The 27,693-nt window shown below is 38.0% G+C and overlaps 1 protein-coding gene across 9 annotated transcripts in view; it reads left to right on the forward strand.

Moving 5' to 3' along the window:
* Window positions 1-8,803: 8,803 nt before the first annotated feature.
* sox13 (SRY-box transcription factor 13) overlaps window positions 8,804-27,693 on the forward strand; it is a gene marked incomplete at its 5' end in the record, with an annotated part of 42,422 nt that continues 23,532 nt past the window's right edge. For 3 of the 9 annotated variants that reach the window (XR_013818563.1, XM_079844408.1, XM_079844410.1), the window contains one exon: window positions 8,841-9,078. Of the gene's footprint in view, window positions 9,079-12,375; window positions 12,398-27,693 lie in introns of those variants that run through there. The other 6 variants (XR_013818561.1, XR_013818562.1, XM_079844406.1 and 3 more) reach the window with 4 other exon arrangements.

Raw genomic sequence — 27,693 nt, forward strand, 5'->3', positions numbered from 1 at the left:
TCTGTCACGTTTGCTGTTCTATATCACCCTGGTTCCCTCCCATGCGGTTTGACTATCTGGCTCAGTATTATTTCCCCATCAACATTTTGTGCACTTTTTTTTATGAGGACACATTGGTTTTTGCGAAGTGCATACATAGACAAAAATGGCATTTTGGTTGGAGCGTAAGCGGCGCAGATGGCAGTTGCAAAGGAAAAGAATCATTTCATGGTGGTTTATGTCGTTCTCCCACAATTCCACACTGCCATTGAACAAGCATGATCGGTTTGGTGGCCTACTTAATCCATAAAATGTCAAAGGTTCAAAAGTAAATCACTTACTGGGAACCTGCATTAATTAATTCTTATTAAGTCTTATTAACAACGAAATGTTTTACACACACATACACACACACACACACATTCTGAATGCTTACCTTATAACACCTGATAACAACATGAAATCCTGTGGTAAAACACTGTGAATAGCCTAAATCAGCATATTCTAATCATCTTCTATCAATCACACGTATTGAAAACAAGCACAAAAACATGTTTGCACCTTAAAATATCTGCATGTAGATAAACGGATGTATTCAGTGGGAAAACAACTAAATGAACCACATCATTAATAATGCTTTTAATGAGACACATTTGCATGTGTGTTGATAAAGATCTATAATAGGCGAGTTGGGGGGTAAAACAGCACAGCAACGCACAAGCAAACAGGAAGACAGAAAACAGGCATATCCGCTCCCAAAGTTCTTTTATAATGCGAGCCATTTTTGCAACCACAATGTGAGATTATTCTTATTAGTCACAATGATTGCCTAATTGGCGTAGTGTGTAGCGCGGAGAATACCGAGTGATTCTTGCAGGCCTGACAGGCAGGCTCTGTTATAATGGAGACAAGGGGTCTTAAGAACGTTTGGTCGTGTTCCAAAAGACTGAATTAACGTCTTCATTCTATGGAGTCATTTGCATTTGTAAATGCCACGGTTCTGCAGAAATGCTTGCAAGACGTAGTGTTTGGGTTCGCCGGGCTTTTGATGCACAAAGGCCTGTCCTGACATTCGCAGCTCATGGGGAACGTTGCAACAACGGCCAGAAGCATACTCTGTGCGAGTACACAAGCAAACCATTCATAGGTTGATTCCTTCAAAACACTGAAACACTGCTGTGTTTGTTTGAGCATCCCGGTCTGTATGGGACACCTGTCTAGAAACAATCATTATATTGTCATTTTTCTTTACTTCTTCATTATTTGGTGGTGCAGAAATGACACCCTTCACATTTAACATTCATTGTTGCGTTATTGTGGCTGTAATAAACCTCATGGGGGCGATAGAGATACTAAACGTCATTAGTCCCCATGAAATCAAAATTAGTATGAATATGTTATCTATCAAGTCAAGTCAAGTCAACTTTATTTATATAGCGCTTTTAACAATGTAGATTGTTTCAAAGCAGCTTTACAGTGTTAAACAGGAAAATAATGCAGCATAATTTTATTCAGCTGTATAGCCATTCTGGAAAAATTTCAAGTATCATACAGTGACAGTGTGGGCTTTAGATCAATAATTTGATCAGTAATTTAGTTTAAATGGTTAATTTAGTTTATTATTTAGATGTATTTCGATGTTTAGTTGAAAAATTTAGTGTCCCCAACTGAGCACGCCAAGCCAGAGGCAACATCTAACAATCTATAAGCTAGTGTGCTCCAAAACAATGACACGTTTAGAAGATATAAGCATTCAAAACTTACAGTCTCTCACTTCCACCAATATGGAATTTCTGTCCAATCAAATGCTCTCTGGAATCTGAAGCGTCCCGACCCCTGCATTTTAAACAGACGCTGAAGCTGCGGCTTAAATCGGTCAATTGTTCACACATTTACTGTTTTCTACATGGCGAATGGCACATAGTGCACTATATGGGGGATAGGGAACGATTCAGACAGTATAAATATGCTTGCCATTGCGGCAAATTAAGTCTGGTTTCATGTTAAGGCCTGTACAGACCTGGACGAATATCGCGCGTGCTTATTGCCAGACTTTTCTCGGCGCGTCTTGAGTGTTCACACACAATCGATTTTAACTGGCGATGCGCAGAGTGAACGTGCAAATTCAGTAGATGTGCTCCCGGTACACAAGGTGGTGCTTACGCTTCTGACACTCGCTTGTCACGCAGAAGAAGAGAGACAGTATTCACGTGCATAATATGTCTATGGCCAAAACCATTCACACACTTTTTGCTAACTGGCAAGCAGCATTAGCAGCTCAATGTCTAGTTACTACTTCTTCGTCATATCAATGTGTGCTCGGCAACACCGTTTTGTGCTTGAGCACCACCAAGTCGTGTTTTACTGTAGTTTCAGCAGCTCCAGGCATGTGAACAAAAGCACCGATCTCATTGCTCGGCCAGTTTTTAACGCGACGCGTCAAAACAAAAAAACGAAACCAAGGCGTTTTTTTTTTTAAATGATGCTTTTACACCTGGTGTTTTGCGCGTTGGTGTGTGCACACTCACATTGGCGCCCTTTGTTTAGTCACAAGGCGTTAAACGCCGGCGATAAACGCGTGTGAAAATCGTCCGGGTGTGAAAAGGCTGTAAACGCAGTCTGCTCCGGTCCTGAGACACAATAGCACAGAGCAGATCATATGTGCAAGTCGACGCAGACCACAAAACGTTTCGGACAATTGGAATTCTGCACAGAATGCCATTTGAGGAAACTGCGGCGAAATGCTATTGGCTGTTTTAAAAAAAGGGGAGGAGCTGTTTGATATGTCCCGCCATGTCTTCCTGTTTTAGTGGAAATTGTGTCAACACATTGAATAATGCTTTCAAGGCACTTCAGTGGGGCTTTAAACTGAAGTTTTACATTCTAGTACTTTTTCTGTCCTAGAGGTTGTGCAACTGTTAGAAACAAATAAAACATAAAAATGTTTACGTTCTGTTTACGTCACGTTCTTAGTGCAACATTGTTGAATGTTAGGGGCCTTATTCATAAAACTCTGTTGGAATGAATTTCTTTGTAATCTGTTTAAAATAAACATCTGGGTTCAGTTTAAAGGTGTCATGAACTGGCTTTTTTTATACTGTTGTCTGAGGTCAACATATGACGTTTGTGTGGTTTTTACATTCAAAAACATCATAATGAATAAGTAATAGGCTATTTTCTGTCTTGGTTTTGAGGCTCTCTGAAAAACGCTCGGTTTTGATGGGCACGCCCATCGGCTCTCTGCACCGTGCACTGAAGACTTGGAAGTAAACGCCCACGGCTTGGATTGGATAAGATTTGCATATTTAATGTGCTTCAGCTCCCCTCAGTACATGTGGGAATCGTCTGGGGAAACGCTCACAGGGCTCATCAAACAAACATAATGATTCATCTCTCATCCACCCACGATTGATTGGAATGTTATTTTTGTATTGAACGGGCCCGATGTGAATATAACCGCGAACCGTACACACACACACACACGCTTGGTCGGCCCGATCAGTGAATAACCGCTATGCGTACACACGCGCCGTTTAGCTCCACGAGTCGGTGGGCGGGGCTACAGAATCAGACGTATATATTTGTCTGTTGAGGCGTCCTGTGACGACAGTGGTCGACATATTCTTAGATCTCTCATTTTCTAGGCCTGGTGTCAATAAAAGATTTTCTTTGACTAACAAGGGTTAATAAGGGTTAACGTTTTCAGCTCTGAAACTTACAGGATATTCTTATATCACCATGAACTTTTATATATCAATGGCTCAAGGGAAAGTTGATTTCCCAGTTCATCACCCCTTTAAATGCTGAATGATGAATCATTTTAGCAGAATTTTGTTCTGATTCATAAATGAAATGCGAGAAGGTGATTGCGAGGATGATGTAACATTGAGTAACTCTTCTAAATGCAAATTGTATTCTAAGAGATTCTGTGTGCAAGTTTTTGGTCCAATAAGTAATACCTCAGTCTTATCTGAATTTAATAGAGGAAAATGACTGGTCATCCAATATTTAATATCTTTAACACACTCTGTGAGCTTGGATAATTTAGAGATTTCATCTGGTCGTGATGAAATATATAACTGAGTACCATTGGCAAAACAGTGGAAAGAGTGGAAAAATGTCTTCTTAGAATATTATCAAAGTGGCAGCATATATATGTTGAAAATAACAGAGGGCCTAACACAGAGCCTTGTGGCACTCCATAATTTACTGACATTATCTTAGATTTCCCACCGTTTAAACAAAATGTTAACAGTCTGATAGGTATGATCTAACCCACATTAATTCCTGTCCCTGAATATCAGTGTAATTTTGTAGTCGATCTAAGAGTATGTTATAATCTACAGTATAGTGTCATTAAAGTGATGTTTTATTAATACATTTCGGGAGGAGCACGTGCAGATAATTAAACCTAATTAAACACAAGTGGAGCACGTTCAGATAATTAAACCTAATTAAACACGAGTGGAGCACATTAAGCTAATCAATTTAATCAACGATAAGAGGTGTGTATATATACAGCAGATTTATCTTCTTTCGTTGACCGTTTTTATTTTAGCATCCCTCCACCACCCCATCTCCTCACTTTGATTTGAATAAACTCTTATTAGACGTCAACACAACCCAAAATATAATAAAGTCTAGTTCTAGACTATCTCTATCACGGGGGGATACTCTGGGTTCGGGCCAATATTTTGAGCCCGGAGCCCTCCCCTGGACAGCACGCCAAATACACATAATCTTTATTCTATTTAATTTGATGTAAGTGTGAACTCGTGAAATGCAAGTACTTTCTTAGAGTATTTTTTCTGTCCTAAAAGTTGTGCAACTATTAAAAACAAATGTTCTTAAAATAATACATATGGAAAATCTTTATGATCTTTTAATAAGAATTCTCAAGTTCTTAGTGCAACATTGCTTGAACCATTTTAAAGCCCCCCATAGTCAATAATTTTATCCCTTAAAATTCCTCTTTGATCATGAAAATTACATATTTCAAAACAAAATTCCTGTGAAAAAAATGATGCCTTAAAATAGCTTGAATGTAACTCTATACACCCTTGCTTCATTTAGTATATATGTGGATCCATGAATATGAAAACGAGCCCCACCTCCACTCACTCATACAGGCTCTTCTACAAGTTGGTATATCGCTCTCTACAACGTCGGACACATAGCAATAATTTATATGATTAGCCTTTAGCTAACTGCGTTATCAACGTGATTGGTTATAAGGTAGTTTGTGATGTCAGAAACACCAGCGATTTCAAACCATGTTTTTGAGACTCAGCAATTAGCCTGACAAGCCAGACCCACATGAAGATGTTAGGTCTGGGAACTCGCCATTGGCAGGGCTCAATCCGAGGGGCGGGATAAACGGTTGTCTTTCAAATTCCCTCTGCACTCAATAGGATAGCGCTACAACCAACCAGATCAATGAAGAAGGTGAAGTGGAGCTAGTTGAGAGAATAAACTTTCGCCGTATATGGTCGGCAAAACTCAGAACACATATTTCTTTCTTAAGAATGACTTCAGTGCCGTTCTTTGTTCTTTTCTCAAAGAAAAGCTTAACTCAAAGTCTTCCAGAGTCGCGGCCAAAGCCGATTCGAAAGACCGCTGTTCGCCAGCTTCTTTGTTTACGACACGGAGCCGCCTCAACTCTGCCGTCATTATGTTAAGCCCGCCCACCGACTCTATACATGATGTGATTGGCCTGACCAGAGTTTGTTTTTTCCAGCTCGCAAGCCAACGGAGAGTTGCTAGACGCCCTGGCTGCAAATTAGATTTGCTGACGCTAGGGTGCGCCTAGATTTCTAGGCTACTCAGCAATGGTGTTGACTAATGAATTTGCACATGGTTTGTCTTAAAGGAACACGCCGACTTTTTGGGACTTTAGCCTATTCACTGTATCCCCCAGAGTTAGATAAGTCCAAACATACCATTCTCATCTCCGTGTGTGCCATAACTCTGTCTGACGCACCCACCGCTAGCCTAGCTTAGCACAAAGACTGGAGGTAAATAGCTCCAGCTAGCCTACTGCTCAATAAGTGACAAAATAACGCCAACATTTTCATATTTACATGTTGTGATGTGTATAGTTACATTGTGTACTAAGGCCGAAGGAAAATTAAAAGTTGCGATTTTCTAGACTGATATGGCTCATTGCGCCGCTGCACCCATGGTACGGCAGCAAAGTTCCTTGATTACACAGTATAGTTCATAAATCGCAACTTTTCATTTTCCGACGGTCTTAGTACATGATGTAACTGTACACATCACAACATGTAAATAGGAAAATGTTGGTGTTATTTTGTCACTTATTGAGCAGGAGGCTAGCTGGAGCCGTTTACCTCCAGTCTTTGTGCTAAGCTAGGCTAGCGGTGGGTGCGTCAGACAGAGTTATGGCACGGAGATGAGAATGGTATGTATGGACTTATCTAACTCTGGGGGACACGGTGAATAATCTAAAGTCCCAAAAAAAGTTGGTGTGTTCCCTTAAAGCATATTAAAACACCACAGACATATAAAAAAAATTTTTTTTACCACAGGGGATCTTTAAACATTAAGGGCCTTATTCATAACACTTGAGCAGAATAATATCTTTGTAAACTGTTTTAAAATAAACAGTTGGGTTCAATTTAAATGCTGAATGATAGTCCCATGAAAATGTGCTCCGATTCATAAATGAAACACTAGAAGAACATTTCAGGAACATTTCAGTTACTGTTCCAACATCGAAAATGGTATCTTTGTAACAGGTTTTTAGAACAAAAAACGCATTATCTTTGATAAACAACAGCGTGAATCACTAATAAACACTATGGACTCCAGGACAAAGGGTGCAGGGTCCATGCCGAAGCGTATAGTGCCCAGATGGACAATAAAGACTTATTTTTCATGAACCCTTTTCAGAAGGGCTAGAACACTGAGGCGGCGTTCATCAGCTCAGGTCTTTCTCAACCCCTTACAAAGCTTCATTCTGGGTAATCCTTTGGACAAATGAAGAAAATGGGAGAGAGTAATGAAAAAAAAGTCGCCACCTTCACCTCAGCCCAGCGGGGGACACAAAGGTAGAAGACCTGAAAAGCTCAGAGCAGAACAAAGGTGCGAGCGTTCGTCTAAAGCCCCCAGAGTTACTTAGTGACAAGAGAGTGACATGGAAATAAAGAAAGAGAGGTGGATATAAAAGGCAGAGGAAGAAAAGAAGGATGGAGAGGGTTAAAGAAAGACGGAGTGGAAAAAAAACACAGAAGAAGTGGTGGTGTTGTGGAGGGGGGGGGGAGGTTCTGTAATCCTGGAATAGTGGTAGTCAAGCATCTCCATGGAAACAGGCACAAAGGCCTGTGGTTTCCTATTGATGGCTAATTGTATTCTTCACAGCTCTTTTGTTAATTGTTGTCTGCCCAGCTCCTACTTCCTGCTGGGCCACTACACAAAGGCAGGAACAGAGGGGATTAGAAATGGCACATCGGCTTTGCGCTCTCACCCCTGCGCTGCGATGGCTAGTTGTGCGTGCTCTGGAGGGAAAAAGAGACAGAAAGAGACATAAAAACGCAGGTCTGGGGCGCTTTGAAGGACCCCGGTCATTCAGATTGGCTAACGGGCCCCAGTGCAAATGTCACAAGTGGGGTGACTGTGATGGAGCCCCTCGTTACGGAGAACTTTACTACAATGACGCTGCTGTTGGAAAGGTCTTAATTGAGGGTTTGCTCAAAATGTTTAAGTATTACGTGTCAGGATTTACAGCTTTGGCAGGCATGGATATGGCATTCCACTTTTTTTCTGTCATAACACATTCCACACAAAATAAGTACATTTTTCCCCACATAATATACTTTTTTGAACTAATTAAATGTTTCCCCCCTCAATTCTTTACATGACACACAACATACATCAATAAATGTAACATTTAAAGTGTCAATTCACCAAGAAAATGATCAATCAATCACTCTCAAACCATAAAAACTAGTTACTTTTGGCTTGAAAACTGACAAAAAAAAAGCAGCAATAAAGTTCAGATCATGTACAGCCATATTATGGTTTTGTGTCATAACACATTTCATACTTGTGAAAAAAAAAAAAAAAAAAAATATATATATATATATATATATATATATATATATATATATATATATATATATATATATATATATTAAAGCTTTTTTGATTTTCAGAATTAATTTTTTGAACTAATGAAATATTTTCTCTCAATTCTTTAGATAAAAGACAACATACATCAATAAATTTAGCATTTAAAGTCAATTCACCAAGAAAATTATCTATTAATCATTCTTATGTCATTGCAAACCATAAAACCGACAAAAAAGCACTAAAGTTCCAAATCATGTAGGCCTACAGCCATATTATGCTTTTGTGCCATAACATATTTCACACTTGTTTTAAAAATAAATAAAAAAGTTTTTTTCCCCACATATTATTAATTAATTCAGAAATAAGTTTTTCCTCTCAATTATTTAGATGACACAGTGACAGCATACATCAATACATTTAGCATTTAAAGTTAGCATTTAAAATTCACCAAAAATGATCAGTTGCTCAGTCTCATGTCTAAAAAAGCCATATATAGGCATATATATATACATGCATGGTATTATTATTTTTTTCCTCCCACATGTGTGGATATGTTCGTTATTGTGTGCATTAAAGCTACGTTAAGGATCAAATGACATTAAAGCTGAACTTGAAACAGCAGGTACTGAGCATCTCCCTTTCCCCCTTCAAGGAATCCAGCATTTTTCCTTCGACCAAGGGAAACCCAGAGAGAAGAGCTTTCCCTTTAAGAGGGAGGTGAATGACAGGCAGCAGGACTGAGAATGTTGGAAACTGAACACCAGAAAGTCAGTGTGGAGTGAAGGGAGGCTGGATCGGAGAGAGTGCGACGTATTCATCAGCTGTGCGCTTGGAGTCTCAGGTTTTGCTGTGAGCCGTTGATAGACAGAGGCGTATTATTCATTGACGCGAGGGGAAACCACATTTTGCATGCGGCGTTATCGATTCTGCGGGCCCAGAGACTACGGAAAGACTGGAGGAATAAAGTTTGGGGAGCGCGAAGCGCAGCGCACAGTTCTCTCGGAGTTGGTAAGTGGGACAAATGGCGCTTTGTTTGAAACTTTACGCACGAGTGTTTGCCACGATCCACACGTTTGTGTCTGCTTGTAGCGAGATGTATAAAAACTAACAGAGGTCGATCACCGGGACGAGAATTGTGACAATTTAGCCTCTACTTGAATTACCGAGAGTTTCCTCACGCATCCGCGAGGTCAAAATGTCCCAGAACCTGCGGGCTCGTGCGGAGTAAACAAACCTCACTTTGACTAATATTTCTGCGTGTTTCTCCACCTGAATCTGTCCTGTGGTGTGTGTCAGGACCGCATGTCTGTGTGCATATGGAAATGACAACCTGCTTTCAGTGCGTAGGCTGAATTATTAATAATGTGAGCTGAAAATCTATTTCATTTTAATGGCATTACAGCAAATAATTGAACGATAACAAGTCGGTTTGTTTCAGTGAAGTTCCTGCTCAATTTGACAAACTTCTACGCGTTTGGTTGAATATAGGAAATGAAACGGGTTTTGAATGCATTTCCTATGCAAGCAAGCGTTTACAAATATATTTGTTTTATCTCACGTTGAGGCGATATCACACTATAACCTTCTACACACTGTTTTACTCTTCTCAGATGGTTTTGTTTTGGATTGTTTGATCATTTAAATATGAAATTGAACTGAATAGTAATGAATGGGTCTAATAGTGAATAGTGATTCATTTGCTTAAAAGTGCATATACAATTAACCAATAACTTATAAGTTCTTTTTAGCCCCTAATGATGCAAATTAAAGAAATTTGCAGCTCACATTAGTAGTGGTTGACCGATATGGGCCTTTCAGTGGCAGATTGTGATTATGTAAATAACAGCTGGCCAATGTTATTATACATGATACAGTTGTCTATGAAATTACATGACCACCTATCTTATGATATATATATATATATATAAATAATCAAATTGTAAAAAATATATACAACAACTAAATAAATAAAATTAAATATTAAATTAATTATTATAAAACATTAAATAATTATATATATATATATATAATTATTTAATGTTTTATAATAATTAATTTAATATTTAATTTTATTTATTTAGTTGTTGTATATATTTTTTACAATTTGATTATTTATATATATATATATATATATATATATATATATACAAATATACATTTGCTTATTTTATAGGAATAATAATCAGCTGATAAGTGGCCTGGTCTATCACTGTACATCAACTGTATCTGATTTCAATGGATTTTACTCCACTTTGTTTTTATTGCATCTGCTTGTCATTTTTTTTTCTTGTCTTTTTTTATTTGGGCACCTGTTAAGAGTTGCTATTCAGGCAGCCGAGAGTGCTGACAGATTTTCTGTTGATCTCTCTCTGTTGAAGAATATCAGCCTTCCGGAATAACCAGAAAGCAAAGCTCCTCAGGGCAGACCAACTGTGGCTCAATCGCTGAATAGGTGTAAAACTTTGATAATGAGGTCTAAGTAGACATTTTATTGTCTCCCGTTTGTGCGTGCAAGGTTAAATAAGCCTGTCGTGCCGGTGCAGGCAGCATATCCCGTCTGTATCCCGCCAAGAACATCCAGCACCTGAGTGCATTGTGACGGGCATGTTCGCAGATCATTAAAGGGGAAGTTGGCAAAGTGGTCGCGAGTGTTTGGCTTCACAGTGGCTGACTCCACACAAAGCTGCCGGTCAGCAGGGAGTCTCTGACCTTTTGCTTCCCCCCCTCGCTTCTATCCATCTTATGTTTACGCTATGCCTTATTTTCCTTCTTTGCGTCCATCTCTGTTTCACCTCCATTCTTATCCGTCTCTTTGTATATTTGTACTCCGTTTGAGAGGTCAGGAAACCAGTGGTGGTTCTGTTTAGCTGTCAGCGGGTCTATACATCCGGTCTCTGCAAAGTCTTGAGCCCAGATCACTTCACAAGCTGATTTATAGAAACTCTTATCTGACAGTCATTTTCAAATTGCAGCACTTTAGATGGCAAACATGCTGAAAATGCATCTGAGCCCTTTTAGTGGTCAACTGCTAGGGGTTTTCCAGTGATCGATACCTAGATTATGGGTGTTATTGTAACACAAATTTTATGGGAAGAACTTTACTTTATATGCAATATTTACTTGTGAGTCACTCAAATTAAGTTTATCCAATCTGTTGGCATTTTCCAATTTATGTACGCAATTCTGTTAATTGTCCAAATGAATGTTGTTAGATAGTGGCCAAACATTGTCCAATTAATAATGATCATCAGTCATTTACTAATTTCTATGTCAAGCTGACATAATTCACCATTGCATTTGTTGTCGTCATATTCTCACTCAGCCGGATGATTCCATTAAATGTAACCCCTGCTGCCTATGCCACGTTTGTCAGCGTTTGAGCCAAATGAAGTCAGTCACACAGTGCAGACTGAACTGTGAAGTATAAATATGAAGTTTGAAAAGTCGTCCTGCTGAAGCCTTTGCATTATTGATGGACGGACAACCTCGTGACATGATTTCCCATAGGGTAGAGAGAGTTTAGCTAGGACAGGCGAATGAACAAAAGTCTTTTCTTTCTGTTAGTCAAACTTTGACCTCTTCTGTACGGGTCTGCATTGTTTCACGTGTCCTATTGAGCCGGGGTTTGATGAGAATGAGACAACAATAGCTTGTTAAGGGATTTTTTTCAGGGCTCGCCACAACATCAATGAAATCAAACAGAGCAGGCCAAAGAAGCTCGCGCTGATAAATGCGTTCGATCCTCGCGGCTGTCCATCAAATCATCTTCACGCTTTGAGTGCTGTCAAATGGCTCCGTGTAGAAATGTGGAATGGAGTTTTATCTGTAAAACTTTGATTATTTTGTTGATGACGTTTAATGTTCAGGTTGCTTTATCTTATCTTAGTTTTGTATTTACTTTCAATCACTGTTTCTAAGCAATGCAAATGCCAGAAGTTCTAAAAATGTGCATGTTTTGTTGCTGCGTCTTTCACATTTACACGTTTGTGTAGTCTTTAGCGCTTGAAAACATAAAAAGAAACCTATAAATAATCCCTAATGGCAAGTTGTCTTGTCCGAAATGGTAAAATCGCTTTCCGCACGTGAGAGGTGTCAACTGGAAAGTGCCATTAGACTTTCACTCTTCGCCTACATGTTCCCAAACCTCCAGTTTTTGTTCCACCTACCCTCTCTCTTTACCACGAGATGAGCTCAGACCCACAACGGAAATTAGACAGGCCTCCATTAGAACATTAGAACAGAGAAAGTTTCATCAATCTGACAGCCGCCCATCAAAACGAGCATCACTCTCTGTCTTTTGTCATAACGGTGAACTCAGCCACTTTAGGTAAGACTTGCTATGCAACTTTGCGTGCTTTGTGTTCAGTTGTTTTGCATTTAAGTTTTGCATGCTTTTACACATTTTTATTTTTAATTGCTCTTTAGTGCTTTTAGTGATATTGCGTATTATAAACAATATTTTAACAATGGTAAAGCAATATTTTTTCTTTGCATATTTATTTAATTTTGGGGGCACATTTATGCTGCAGCATTATTTTGTGCCAGATACAATTAATTTTTTTTTAAATTAAAATTGTCAACCTAGTCATATTGTATGTATTATTATTATTATATTATATTAATTATAAAATTGTCAACCTAGTCATATTGCATGTATTATTATTATATTAATTAAATAATATAATATTATATTATATTTGAAGCTTAATATATTATATTTGAAGCTTAATATAATATATTATAATATCATATATTAAGCTGTACATTTTAAATGTGATATTTTTGAGTTGAGTAACTACCCAAACAGGTTTGATCCCTCATGCTGTGGCTGGACTTTTGTAATGTGTGATTGTTCGGCCCCAAGTTCTGAGGTTTACTAAAAAGTTACAAAAGGTGAACGTTCATGTGATGCAAGCTTGAACATGACTTTGATTTGGACTGAATATGCTGGTTTGGGTGTGAGCTTAAACAAAGGTTTTCACATAAAAGTTTCAGGGGCAAATTGCAGGGCAGGGTGGATTTATTGCCCTTAAAGTATAATTGTTTAAATTGGGGGGAGAATTATGTTGAATGAAGCAAAAATTGAAAAGAGTCGAGGAAAAGCAAACATGTATTCACTGTTCGAATCTTGTTGAGGTAATAGAAAGATTCCCATGGATCCAGTACATCATTCAAAACGACAATTTCGAAGTACCACTAAATCATTCTATTCCTTTAAATCGCATACAACTGTATATATATTTTTTCTAAACGTTTAAAACACTTTTAATATTTCTAATTCAAATCGAAATGGATGTTATTTACACGAGAAACATACAAAAAGGCCCCAGTTAATATAAACTATGCTATTCAGTTTAATCATTTACATTCATCTGAATAATAACGTCAGTGCAAATATTGTCAACAGATTTGTGTGGGCTTAATTTGCTTGTTTGTCATGTGTAAAAACACAAATGTCTGGCTGTGCTCTTTCTCTGTCGGATAAACTGTCGTTCTAACACAGTAAGGGCGCTTTCAGTCGTAATGAATGTGACCAGGAAATAATCCCGCAGTCATTTGCATGAACTGCTCTGAACTTCGAAAACACAGCGTAGTGTTCCTGCGGGTTGATATTTTAATAAACTACCGTAGCCTCATGATTTGTTTCTTTACAAATTAATCAAAGATTGTTATACATTAATTAATGCTCAAAACAAACAGCCCACAGATTAGCCTACACTGGTTAACTTGACTGACATAACAGTCATTTTGAGGTTTTCAAGGTGGTTGGTTAAAGGGATAGTTCACCCAATAATGAAAATTTTGTCATTTACTCACCCTCAAGTTGTTCCAAACATGAGTTTCTTTCAAGAGTTTCAACAGAAGAAAGGTTTGGAACAACATGAGGGTGAGGAAATGATAAGTAAAAGTACATTTTTGGGTGAACTATCCCTTTAAAATCTTAGATGTGTTGTAATTTGTGATCTGAGAGAGCCCTTTTATTGGCTCAAAATACAGTTTGATGTCTTTATGACTCTTTTTTTTATATATTAAGAGTTCAGATTATGGACCGTTTTGCATTTCAATAAACATCCTGCATGAAAAATACTATATTTTTATGTTGTTTTCTGCATGTGCATAATTTGTGGTAAATGGAGAGATAACTAATATTCCTCCCTCAATCATATCTTTTTTTATTAATTCAGAGGAACTTATTCAAACAGATGAAACCATTATTGTTCGTTTTACATGTAGATGTAGATTTTTTTTCATTGCTAAGATGCCAAACACTATCATGTCAGATTCTTAGATATACATTTTTAATAATGTCGTCTGACACCTGAGCTCTTCTGTGAAAGAGAAAAAACATTTTTAGTTCCTCCTCAGATACCCAGTTGACTCATCACTAACGTAGAATCGCAGAAATGTATCGTGGCTTACAGAGAAACCTATTTAATGTAGTGAAAGTGTGGGGGGACAGGAAATGCCTTTGCCAAAAAAGCTGTCAATTTATGTCACTGTACCTATGAGCTGACAAATATCAGCTGAATCACAATCAGTTTTAAATGTTAAAGTTTACACTTTCTTGAAAGTTTGTATTTGGAAGAGCGACTAGGGAGCGTCAGGGCAATATCAGGCTGAAATATTGTATGTCACTAGAGAAAAGTGCTTAATTTCACTGCTGACTTAAATAACGTGATTATATTAAAGTTTGCACGGTTCAAAAATATAGCTAGGTTTGTGCGGGTGTTGTGTGTTTATGTAAGTAGGAGTGTGTGTATTTCTCGCCTCTGTGTAAGACAGAGCATCTCTGAGATGTTATCAGAAAGTGTGATACTGCGTACAGATGTGGCTTTTAAAATACAAGCTCAACATTTGGTAGCAGAGACACTTTTTCCAGTCGCTCCTTCCCGTGTTGCATTTGCTCTGCCGTTCACTCGGCGTCGTTTGCTTTCACGATTGGAGTTTGGTTGTGTTTGGCCCAGTCACGGAACCATTTTTTGACTGTTATTTCAGGTTAATTCAGTTTTTTTTTTGACGCTGAGAAAATGCAACGCATTCCAGCAAGCAATTTTGCGTTTAAAAGACGTCTAATAGCCGTCCAAACACAGCCCTGATGTCTAGGCTTAAACAAGGCTGAACATTTTATAAACCACAGCCCAAGAATAGACAATTAGAAAATTGTCAAAGAAATGAAACCAAACACCTTGTATTCACTGTTGACTTTGCTTACATGATGGAATATCATACATCTCGCGAGTTATTTTGGCAAAAACGATATATAACCAAATTCAAGGTTCTTTTTGCTTGAAGTGGGTTACTCATAGCTGGACTATATCGAGTCTATAGTTAACCGAGACAGTGAAATGACGGCTATTGCTTGCTGGGATGCTTTTGGAGTTGATTTAAAGTAATGGCTAACCAAAAAGGAAATGTTGTCTTCTTTCCAAACCCTATGGTGAATTTTTGACAATCTGTCAAGCTCCAAAAACTGCAGAAAAGGCATCACAAGGGTGAAAAAATAAAGATAAAATGTTAATTTTCGGGTGAAAATCCTTTCAGAACATCGTTTTTTCATAGGGGGCACATTTTTCTGAGAAACAGGCATTCACCAAAACCTTAACATCCCATATTAGCCTAATATAACTGAAATAGACCAAGTTCAATATTAAAACAAAGCCAAAAACAAAATGTAAATTTTCTATAAGCGGGTGAATCAACATTAGAATATACGCACTTCCCCCTTTAAAACATTTAAATATATTTCTTTGAACTAGCTTCAAGATACGCGTCACTGCACAACCTACACATCCAAGCATAAATGATCCATTATTTGTTATTAAAACGTCTACACACCCACAAACCACTGTTAATTTGGTCAGAAAAGCACGCATATGCAGGATTTGGCATGGCTGAAAGCTTGCAAAGGGCGCTCATTTTATTATAATTAAAAAGCAGTTCTACATCTTCATTGCAATCTCACAAAGTTCTGCTATAATCAGTGAGTTGATGCACACATTTGTTGTTACATTTACAGAGTAATTAAATTACAGTTAATAATGATTACAAAGGGGGTTACATCTGAATATTTTCTGTAAAAAGATAGGATATGTTAAAGAATATTAATTTGTTGCTTTGCCTGTTTTTGATGTGCATGATGCCTCCCGCCATTTAAAGGGATAGTTCACGCAAAAATGAAAATTCTGGCATCATTTACTCATCCTCAAGTTGTTTCAAACCTGTATGAGTTTCTTTCTTCTGTTGAACACAAAAAAGATATTTAGAAGAATATGGGGAACTAGACCGTTGAAGGACCATTGACACCGTAGGGGAAAACATACTATGGAAGTCAATGGGGTCCATCAACTATTCCTTTAAAGGCCGTTTAGGAAAGCAATGCAATTCTGCTGCTATTGATTTATTGTTTCTCTTGATTGTATTTGTGGCGCACCACATCTACCGATTACATCAATCCACATTGCCAGTGAAAGCTTTAGGCTACAACTTGTCTAAGACTTGCCAACATGGTAAGTGATAAAAATATGTTCCATTGCTGGAAATGAGAAATGTAATCAGTTACATTACTTTAATAAAGTACTTGAAATAGTTACACTACTTATTACATTTTAAATAGGGTAACTTGTAATCTGTAACCTATTACATTTGCCTTCCCAAAACTGTGCACAATGAATCTATTATTTACATAATTACTTATTATATGAGAGGATTTGCTGCAGAACCCAGAACCCAGTACTTCACTGCTCAGAACACCAGTTTCGCAAACTGATCCTAGACCAGCAGTTATGGACAGCTTTTCCCTCTAAAAGCAAGCTTGTTTCAGCCATGGAATAAAAAAACACGTTTTATCTCACAGAGAGATCCAATTCTGAGGAAAAAAGACGACTTTATCTCACAATTCTGACTTTACAACAGAATTCAGTCGAATATCAGTCGATTCTGGCTTCATAACCTGCATTTGTGAGTTTTAAAAAGTTAGTATTGTGAGATAAAAAGTCACCTTTTTTATTTTTTATTCAGTGGCGGAAACAAGCTTGTAACAGCAGCAGCAGGCAATTGAATGAGAAAATTCGACACTTGTCTCAAATCCGTGGCCAGGGGACGCCGTACACACGCTCTGACTAACTTCTGATTCATATTTCTGAAGATAATGTGGCATTTAAAGTTACCGTTGTAGAGATTAGTGTTCCAGTGAGCTAAATGCTGATGAAGACATTTTGTTATGGTATACGTGAATGGCCAAATCGACAGAATTAAGTTTTTTTGCTCTCAATAGTAAGGTCGCTGAATGAACATATGATTAGTGGGGGACGTTGTGTCAAACTTCTTAAAAGCATAAGTAAATTTTATGTTCATCCTGATCAAGGCGGTTGAATCCCTCTATTGGCATAATTCTGGGTTTTTGCTTTCATAACATCCCAAATCATTCTGCAATTCCATCATATCCTTTTGGTCTTCCTCCATCATGCCTCCTTCTCCCACACTTGTTTCTTTATTAGCCGTTGTTTCTCAGCCGTGTGGTGAGTGTGTATCCTGTTTTTGACAGCAGGAGCCCACGTGCTCCGTCCTGTGCCGGTGAAGTGGCTGGCGGGGTGGGGTGGGGAGGGAGGGAGGCACGGGGTCTCAGGATGTCCTGAGAGGTGAAGGTTTCGTCTTCCTTTCCGGTCTGGGTCCTCGCGTTGAGCGGTGGAGCTCTGCTATCTGCCCCATCTGAATGTACCGCCAGGTGGTACTATGGCAAAGAGATTCTGCCTTATTCAGATTCATTTGTTCTATGATGAAAACATTTAATTTTCATTCAGAAATTTCTAGTAAATTTCACAAATATTTACAAAGAAACAGCAAGTAACGATATTAGTTAAACATGAAATTCTGAAGTAGAAAGACTGAAACAAACCCTTGAAAAATCATTTTTTACTATTTTAATTTTAAGTAATTTGTGCAAAAATGAAGCTTCTTCTGTTATTTAGGCTACTTACCCTCATGTTTACCATAGTTTTGTGTGAGGAACATTTTAAAGAATAGTTATCCCATTATTTACTCGTCCTCAAGCCATCCTAGGTATATATGTTTTTCTTCTTTCAGCCGAACACAATTGTTATATTAAATAAAATTCTGGTTCTGCCCAGCTTTGTAATGGCATTGAATGGTGACCAAGTTTTTGAAGTTTCAAAAAGCGCATGCATCCGTCATAAAAGTAAAGTATGAAATCCATACGAAAAAGAAGTGTGCTACTAAAAATAAGAAGGTTAAACGACAGTGAAGTTTTTGGGGTGTTGATGGACTCGATCTACTCCATCTATGTTTTGATCATCGCTAAAATGCAATTTTTCTCAGCTTTTTGTTTAAAATGTTGCTTTTTATGAAACTTACCCACATTCAAGTGTTGATTAAAGGGTTAGTTCACCCAAAAATGAAAAAGTCTGTCATTAATTACTTACCCTCATGTCGTTCGACACCCGTAAGACCTCCGTTCATCTTCAGAACACAAATGAAGATATTTTAGTTGAAATCTGATGGCTCTGAATGGCCTCCATTGGCACAATGGCACGGTTCACTCTCAAGACCCTTAAAAGGTACTAAAGACGTCGTTACAAAGTCCATCTCACTAAAGTGGTACTAAAATAACTTTATGAATCGGCGAGAATAGTTTTTGTGCGCAAAAAACCCCCTAAATAACGACTTATATAGTGATGACGATTTCAAAACACGGCCTCATGAAGCTTCGAAGCGTTATGAATCAGTGAGTTGAATGAGCTGTTTGGATCGCCAAATTTCAGCAGTTTGGCGGTTTGACACGCGATCCGAATCATGATTCGACTTGACAAAAAATTTGGCCTAAAAAACGCGTAACATCGCGCCTTTAAGTATACTTCATAAAATATTAACTTGGGGAATCCATATGATTTCAGTGTGTTAAAGGTCCCATGGCATGGCATTTTTCTATTATTTTATAGTGTTTCCTGAGGTGTACTTATATTGTTAGTATGATTTTTACATCATAAAATGTCATAATTTAGAAATAAAAGGCATTTTTTCTATACTGCTGTTTGCCCTGTGGCTGACTGCCCTGCTTCAAGAGGCGTGTCTGCTGTGAGACTTCAGGAAAAACGCCCACTGTTGTGATTGGCTGACATCTTTGCATTTTAAATGAGCGGAGGGGGCGTGGTTTAACGAGGCACGAGCAGGCACGAGTCTGCCAGAGACAGATGGACCTGTGTTCACTTCACATCAGTTCTCTCAGCATGTCTCAGTTCAGGGTGAACTGTTGTAGTTACTAGAATATACTTCAGGTTATTAGTTTATTTCTAGTCAGAGGGGCTGTCACTCATGTCAGAAAGTTAGTAAATTATGGATCAGCGCTGACTCGAGACGCGAACCGTTTAGAACGATTCAGTCCGATTTGGTGAACTGGTTCGGTTCACTAAAAAGAACCGATTCAAAAGAATGATTCGTTCGCGAACAGGACATCACGGAGACGGAGCGATTGCTAACAAAGTTATTTATAGTAACTACTGAGTTATGAGAGCGTTGTCTGTCAGCGCGAGTTTATTGTGTTTGTATCTGAGAGTTCTGAATAAACACGAGTCCCAGTCACACCGAGTCCTCTTCATCATTATTCTACCAACTTTGTAACACATGCAATGTACCATTACAGCGAGATGAACGAGTTAGTAAGTTTGATTAAAGCATTATTTCTAGATATGTTCCAATCATATGAATAGCGTCAGTGATGCGCATTGAGTAACTTACACAGCGCAAACAAAGACACAACAGCAGTAATCGAATGTAATCCAGTTTATTGTGGGGAAAGCTGGCTAGCCTAGCCCAGATACCCTCACGCTTACCCCCCTTCTGCTTAATCTCACGCCGCGTTTGGTGCCTCCGCTGTGGGCCAGATGCAGTACTGGGGGTCGGGGATGTTGAAGGCCGAGCTTCGGCGTGTGTGAGGTTTATCTCTAAAGATGTTACTGCTGATGTTAAACAGAAAAGACTGTATGCACATTTTAGAACAGATAGACGCGACGAGGACGTACAAAACACTGACTCACAAGATAGAAAACACGAAAACACCGTTCTGTCGGGAGAGAGAGAAGCCGCAGCGTGTGCACGAATAATAAATAATTAGCTACACATCAGAAATCAATGATCACAGATCAGAAGGAACTGAAGAAAGACTTCTGTTTTCATTTGTACATCCAAACACTGAGAAACTGCCAGTTCACTCGTTCACAAGTAACGTTAATGATCTCGAGTGTTTGCATGGGCGTGGCAGATTCTCTGGGCGGGGGAAAGGGAGGAAACCGTGCCTGCTTGGACGTCAAACCAGGAGGCTTCAGGATTGGCTAGTCTGGCCTGTCATTTTCTCAAAGGCAGAGAGAGACAGCCAGAACTCGGGTTTACACCGATCAACATTTCTATCCACTTGGGGACAATATTCAGGCTAGGGGAACTCATATTAATGTTGAAATACCTCATAAAATGAAAATTTCATGCCATGGGACCTTTAATAAATACCTTCTGGAGTGAAGCAATGGGTTTCTGCAAGAAAAATATCCATATTTAAAGCTTTATAAACTATAATCACGGGTGACCTCTGACCCGACGTATGACGTAGGTGTAGCGCAAGCTTAGATGAGAATTGACCTATCGGTAAGCCCCGCCCCCCTTAGTTACTGTTGCTAACTCGAACAAACAAACGGAGTTGCTATATCTTACAATGTACAACTGTCAGTGTGAAAATCTTATCCCAAGATGTTTTTGGACACAGAATGTAGCGCATATCCTGTCCGAATGATGGCCAAACTTAACTGATGGTTTATCAAGTTTATTGCATCGTTATTCACTCCAAAAAAATCATCGTAAGAGCTGAACAAACAAAGCCTAAGAAGTGCGCATTAACGTCTCATTCACAAACTATCTCTCTCCGCTGCATTACCATTAACATACACAGCAAATTACACAAAAACACTCATACAACTAACAGTAAACAAACATACACAGACCTTATGCCTTTTCGAGGGTGCAGTTAATAACTGGTAAACTTTGTATCTGCAAAACAACTCAGATAAACTGCGTGCAAGCTCTTCCTTTCGTTACCCGGAGACAATAATACCCATCAAAATACGAGTCCTCCTTAGTAGGACAGATAATGTAGACCTTAAACATATCTAAAATGAAATTAATTTACATATAACCAGTTTAATATGGAGAGGCACTGAAATGTAGACCTTCGTGTTTTTGACCTACAGTGTTACATGACGTGAGAACAGTTAGTTAATTCGGTTTGTATGTTAGCAGGGACTTTAATCGTAACTTAACGAGAGTATGACAAACAGAAAATCCTCCCAGGATCCCTGGAGTCAGTGTTACAGTACCTCAGGCACGACATTTTAGCATTTTTGTAGCATAAACACCATCAAACCGATGAGAGCTTCGGATTTTCCAATGCATCTCTATGGCGCCGACACCTAAAGATGTCCGAGTTCCGGTCCCAGCGCAACTGATACTCAACTGCTATTGGCTCATCTGCGTTCGAGGGGAGGGGCTTACCGATAGGTCAATTGACGAACATGGAAGCACAGAGGATAGAGCATGAATTAGAAGTATAAAACGAGAAGTTTTAAAGAGAAATGTTGGAGGATTCCGCTACACCCTACGTCATATGTCGGGTCAGGGGTCACCCTTCCGATGGAACTTGACCAAAGTCCCTTTTAAGGGAAGTCTGTTCACTCGGTGTCGGCGGCCATATTTGCAACGCCTCCTGGCAGCTATTTCGGGCATACCAAGTCCTGTCTGTTTGAATGGGGGAATCTTAATAACTGCTTGCCGAACTCACAATTAAATAACATATTTCAAATCAACAACAAAATTTAACATGACTGTCCCATAAATGTTGTTTCTTATGCTCAAATAGCGTTAAAAAGGCTTATTTTTCAGGCTAGATGAGGTAATTTGCACGTGCAGTCCTAAACAAGAGTCTTGGGTTTCTATGGGAACCGGAGCTTCTAACAGCAGCTGCAGTGATGCAATGACTTTACCAATCAGCGATGGGCTCTTTTACTTTAGAAGGCGGGACTATTCTGCCATATTACGCGTTGTAGTTTCGTCCATTCATTAGTAATAGGAGTGAACCTTCTTTCTATATCTATTAGGGCTGAACGATATGGACAAAATTTCATATCTCGATTTTCATGCCAGATATCTCGATATCGATACAATACGATATGACTACGTGTTCTGTGAAAATTTAAGCCTACATTTAAAAAATTTGTGTCAGAAAATGTATTGTTTTTAAGCCTTTCGCACGTACGATTACACAGGTGTAATCAGTCTAGGCTGGTCCCTGGAGCGTATGATCAAGTGCATCACATGATCAACTGCTAAATTCAAATGTTGAATTTAGCCAGAGACAGGCGCGCTCAGAGCTGTCATATAGCACAACTTTTCAGTGTTTTCAACCACATACTGTTTATTTTAGGTTTCAAACATATAAATTCACATAAGTACTAAAAAAACAATACATTTAGAGTTTGTAAAATACACACTGATGTCTATGGAAGAGGTAATAATAATCCTTTCCATTATAATTCGACACGTTTTATTCATATCAGATACACATTGTGTAAGTAACTTCAATGTTTACTCTATTCTATTCCCAGTTCACCAGCCACTTACTTTTAAGTATTTCGGGAAAAGTGGATGAATTCACGTGTTGTAAACATAGAGGTTGTAAATCCAACAGATCCGATTCTCTGAACTGCGTCTGCGGCACAAACTAACACGGCGGCGCCCATTGCGCATACAGCTCAACTAACGCCATCGTTATAAAGGTGTTTAAACAAAAATATACTTCCACTTGCATGTATTTGACAATCGGAATATCAGATATTTCATGCCATAGCTAACACATTTGTGAATATTCTGAATAAAAAAGGAAAAAATGACATAAAAGCAGATCATCATTCATTCAGCGCTGTTGCTGCTGCGGTGTGTCACGTGACAAGCAATGACGCGTCACCATGGAAACGCCGCCCCCCCCTCTCACAATATAGTTCCCATGTCCCTGGTAGTGTGTGCGCGCTGGCTTTAGTGGTGCGTTCAAGGGCACTCGTAAAACTGATGTTTGTTGTGAGTGCCAGAGTTGTATGCAGGGCGAGCGCGGAGAGGGGAAATCTATATTGTTGCTTTTTTCGATAGTAATATCTTGAAAGTTCATATCTAGATATAGATACGATAACGATATATCGTTCAGCCCTAATATCTATATACTTTAGAAGGCGGGACTATTCTGCCATATTACACGTTGTAGTTTCGCCCATTCATTAGTAATAGGAGTGAACTGTCTTTCTATATCTATAGTCTTTGACTCGACTCTCTCGTGGACGCACATACGGCCGTTGCTGGAAGCCCGTGATTAGTAGTAGTTTATTAAGTTTTAAATGTAGATATGTTATGTTTCTTACAAAAACCCATCACTCCTCTTCAGAAGGCATTTATTAACCCACTGGTGTCAAATGGCTTACTTTTATGACGGACTTACTTTTTTGGAGCTTCAAAAACTCGGTAACTATGCCATTTCTCACACCCTGAAAAAAATTGGTATATGATTTACACTGAAACTGTAAATTATATTGGCAGTAACACACTGGACGATTACGCAAAGATTTCGAACATGGTGTTTTTTTGCCATTTTTTTTTGGACCTTGACAGCTTGAACATTGTGCAGAATATCTCCTTTTGTATTCCACGGGTTTAAGAGGGTGACATGAGGGTGAGTTTAAGATGTTGTTTTGGGGCAGTGGAATGTCCTAAATCATTCCGGTTGTGGTTTTAAGTAGGTTTTAAAAGACTACGAGTTTATCCTCAGCACCCGCTGCTTCCCAACAGATCTTCACTTCGGCCTTGAGTCTGTGACCTGCGGTTGCTTAGAATTACCTGTTGTGTTCCCCGTAGCACAAAACGGCCTGATCTGGTCGCCATGACAACCCCACAGATGCACCATCTTTTCTCAAAAGACCCCTAACTCCTTTCAAAGACCCGTATACATTCAAGGACGTGCCAGCAAGACGCAGAGCCTTCTGGAGCTGGTGACGTTATGATCCGTACCTTCGGATAACAACGCCTAATGCATCGCTGCACGGACACACGCACACGTACACTTATATAAAACAAAATGAAAATGGTCCATTTAAATCAAGATTGGACATAAAAGTGTGCCAGGCTTAGAAAACAGCACATTTTAATGTCTTTCGCCTTTGTCTTTCTTTGCCTGAAGGGGGTGGCGGAAGGTTTTTTGTGCAGCTTTTTTCGCAAAGGGGCCCTTCACTAACATCTTTTATTCCCTTTCTCTTGTTATATTTCTTTATTCCAAGTGTGTTTTGTGCTCGGCCTCCTTTCATTGCCCCCTCCTCTTGTCTCTCAGATAAATGCCACACTAGCCTTTCACTTGGCGCCACAATAACCGGACTGTTTTAGGCCCAGAGAGGCACAATGAAAGAGGCTGCTTTTTAACCTGCGCTTCTCAAAAGCACAAGGAGGAAAAAACGGCGGCGACCCACTCTCCTTTCTTTCTCCTCTCCCTCTCTTTTGTGTCCAGAGCGTGGTCGTACCATCATCCCATTTATACGTCTTATTTAGAAGGTCTCAAAAGAACATGAGCCCAAAATTCTGATCTTTAGAGCTGCTTTTGTTGAAAATAGACTGGAGAAAGTCACAGACGATGCATGTTTTGATGTGTTGTGATGATTTATGTGAAATCTGTAAGGATGCATCTTCAGCTATGGCCATTTTTGTCCTGGTGGACTTTTGGAAATAAGCTTTTGATTACATTTTACATTTACATTTATGCATTTGGCAGACGCTTTTATCCAAAGCGACTTACATTGCATTCAAGGTACACATCTTACATTTTTGTCAATTCTTGATTAGAAAATAAGCTAGTTTTCCGTCTGTCTATTAACAATGTCAGAGGATTTAATTGCATCACATGCAAAGTTATGAACTTTTTATGTAATTTCTACTCTAGATTAATTACAAATGACATGACAAAATCGTAGTTAGTAATGTAATCTGTTAAACATCTAAGGTAATGTAATCTGATTACTTTTAGATTACTTTTGACCTAACTCGTTGATTTACTAATAGATCACATTGATTTGAATACATTTACATTTACATTTATGCATTTGGCAGACGCTTTTATCCAAAGCGACTTACATTGCATTCAAGGTACACATTTTACATTTTGTCAATTCTTGCTTTCCCTGGGAATTGAACCCATGACCTTGGCGTTGCTAGCGCCATGCTCTACTGTTTGAGCTATAGGAAAGCTATAGTATATAGAATAGGATAGCTTTGTACCATATTGATAAAAAAAAAAATATATACACTGTATGTATATATATATATATATATATATATATATATATATATATATATATATATATATATATATATATATATATATATATATATATATATATATATATATATATATATATATATATATATATATATATATATATATATATATATATTATATTTATATATTTATATATTTATATTTGTGTGTGTGTATATTTGGCAAATATATATAAAAAAAAATAAAAAATAAAAAAAAAATTATATAAATATATATATATATATTAATGCTGTCAAACGATTCATCCGGATTAATGGCATCCAAAATAAAAGTTTGTGTTTACATATGTGTGTGTACTGTATATAATTATGTATTTATAAATACACACACATATAACACATAAAAATGTGTTATATTTATATATAAAATACTATATGCATGCAAATATTTCTTAAATATATACCTGTGCGTTCAAATAGACATAATATTTATACACCGTACACATTATGTAAACACAAACTTTTATTTTGGATGCAATTAATCGCGATTAATCGTTGACAGCACTAATATAAATATGTGTGTGTGTGTGTGTGTATATGTATATTATATATCTCTTAAAAACACATACAATTTTCATAATAATATTACAGCTTGATTGGAAATATTCTGCCAAGTATTCTGTGAAGTGAATATTTAATTCACTTTTAAGTACACTAACTTCTGATAAAACGTATTAACTAGTTTTAATCATGTTAATCATGTCCAGAAACTAAGTTTGATCAAATAGTACTTGAGTAAAAATGAAAAAATGTATTATAATCTGCCATTTGTTTTTGAAAATACATAATTATGAAAAATGTAGAAAATTATTATAAAAAATAAATAAATAACCCTCTGGGACTTAATGTCTGTAGTTGAAGAATCACCAGTAATTGAAACACCTACTCTCTTTTTTTTGGCTCCTAATTTCCAGAAACATTTAAAGAAAGTTTACTAGCTTTAGCAATATCTTCAAATCATATAATTCAATGTATATACGAGGCGCAACAATCTGACGTCTGACATTACAGTTTCCGGCTCCAAATGCAAACAACTGCAATGCAAAACAACAAACGGTGCTCATATACACTCGTAGTATGCATTACTATCGTAAAATCATGACCGTAACCTCTATCTCCGTCTTTAGATCTCTGTTGGCCAGACAAAATATTGTTGTCTGGGACACTGTGTGTCCAGAGACTGTAGCGTCCAGTGAGTCTTTAAAAGCTTAGCTTAAAGGTGTGCTATAAATGAATAGCGCTCACTGTTGAGATAGTCGAGGTTCGGACCCGGAAACAATGTAAAGTCTCGACAACAAGCGTATAACACATCTTTTGCTTGTGAATCTGTGTCCTTGTTTTCCCCTAAACTCCATGTGCGAACCCTGTGGATTTGCATTGTTTTTTTTCCCCTTCCTGCATTCAAAACATCAAGACCAGTGAGTTTAGGCGGGGACTGTCAGGGACTGTCCCCTGCACGGAAGAGGAAAGTACATTTAAAAAAGAGCTGTTTTGTGCAAAACTCACTCCTCAAAATGAATGAAAACACAATTGCATGTCTTTCATGTTCGAGTCTGTAATCAATGCCGTGAGCAAGTGGTTTTGACTACTAGTTTACCATCATCGTTGTTTGTGTTTTTTTAGATGCGCTTGTGCACGCTACCGTTTCATGTTATTTCCTGGAAAATGCAACGATTTCAGTTTTTTGGTGAACTAAGTGGCATCGTAGAAGTTGCATTATAATGGCCTGGTTTCACAGACAGGGCAGAATCAGGCCTTCAATCATTTATAAACGTGCCTTTGTGCCATTGTTTCGTCTCAGTAATGTTTAAGCCTTGTTTGTCAAACCGGGGGAATATGACGTAAATGCCAAATAAATGTATTCGTTACTATAATTACAGCGTGATTAGTTTTAAGGCGTTTCTTAGAGTTTGCAAAGCTTGTAAAATTGTTTCAGGCATTGCATAACACACCCTAAAAGTAATGCTGTGAAATGTTTTTTTTTTTTAATTGCATTAATTGATATCATTGTTCTTTTCGGTAGAAGATGTTTCGCCTGTTACTCGTTTGTCTTGTGTTCATCCAAATGAAAGCATTGTTTGATCAGCAATTTTTTTTAATTATTATATGGAATTCCCCTCCCGTATCTATATTTAGTCTTCTAAAATGTACTAATACTAGTAGATATGTATCTTTTTTGGGTTGGGTTTTTTTTTCTTTTCT

The sequence above is a fragment of the Gobio gobio genome (assembly GCF_949357685.1).
Source record: "Gobio gobio genome assembly, chromosome: 19".
Taxonomy (NCBI): Eukaryota; Metazoa; Chordata; class Actinopteri; order Cypriniformes; family Gobionidae; genus Gobio; species Gobio gobio.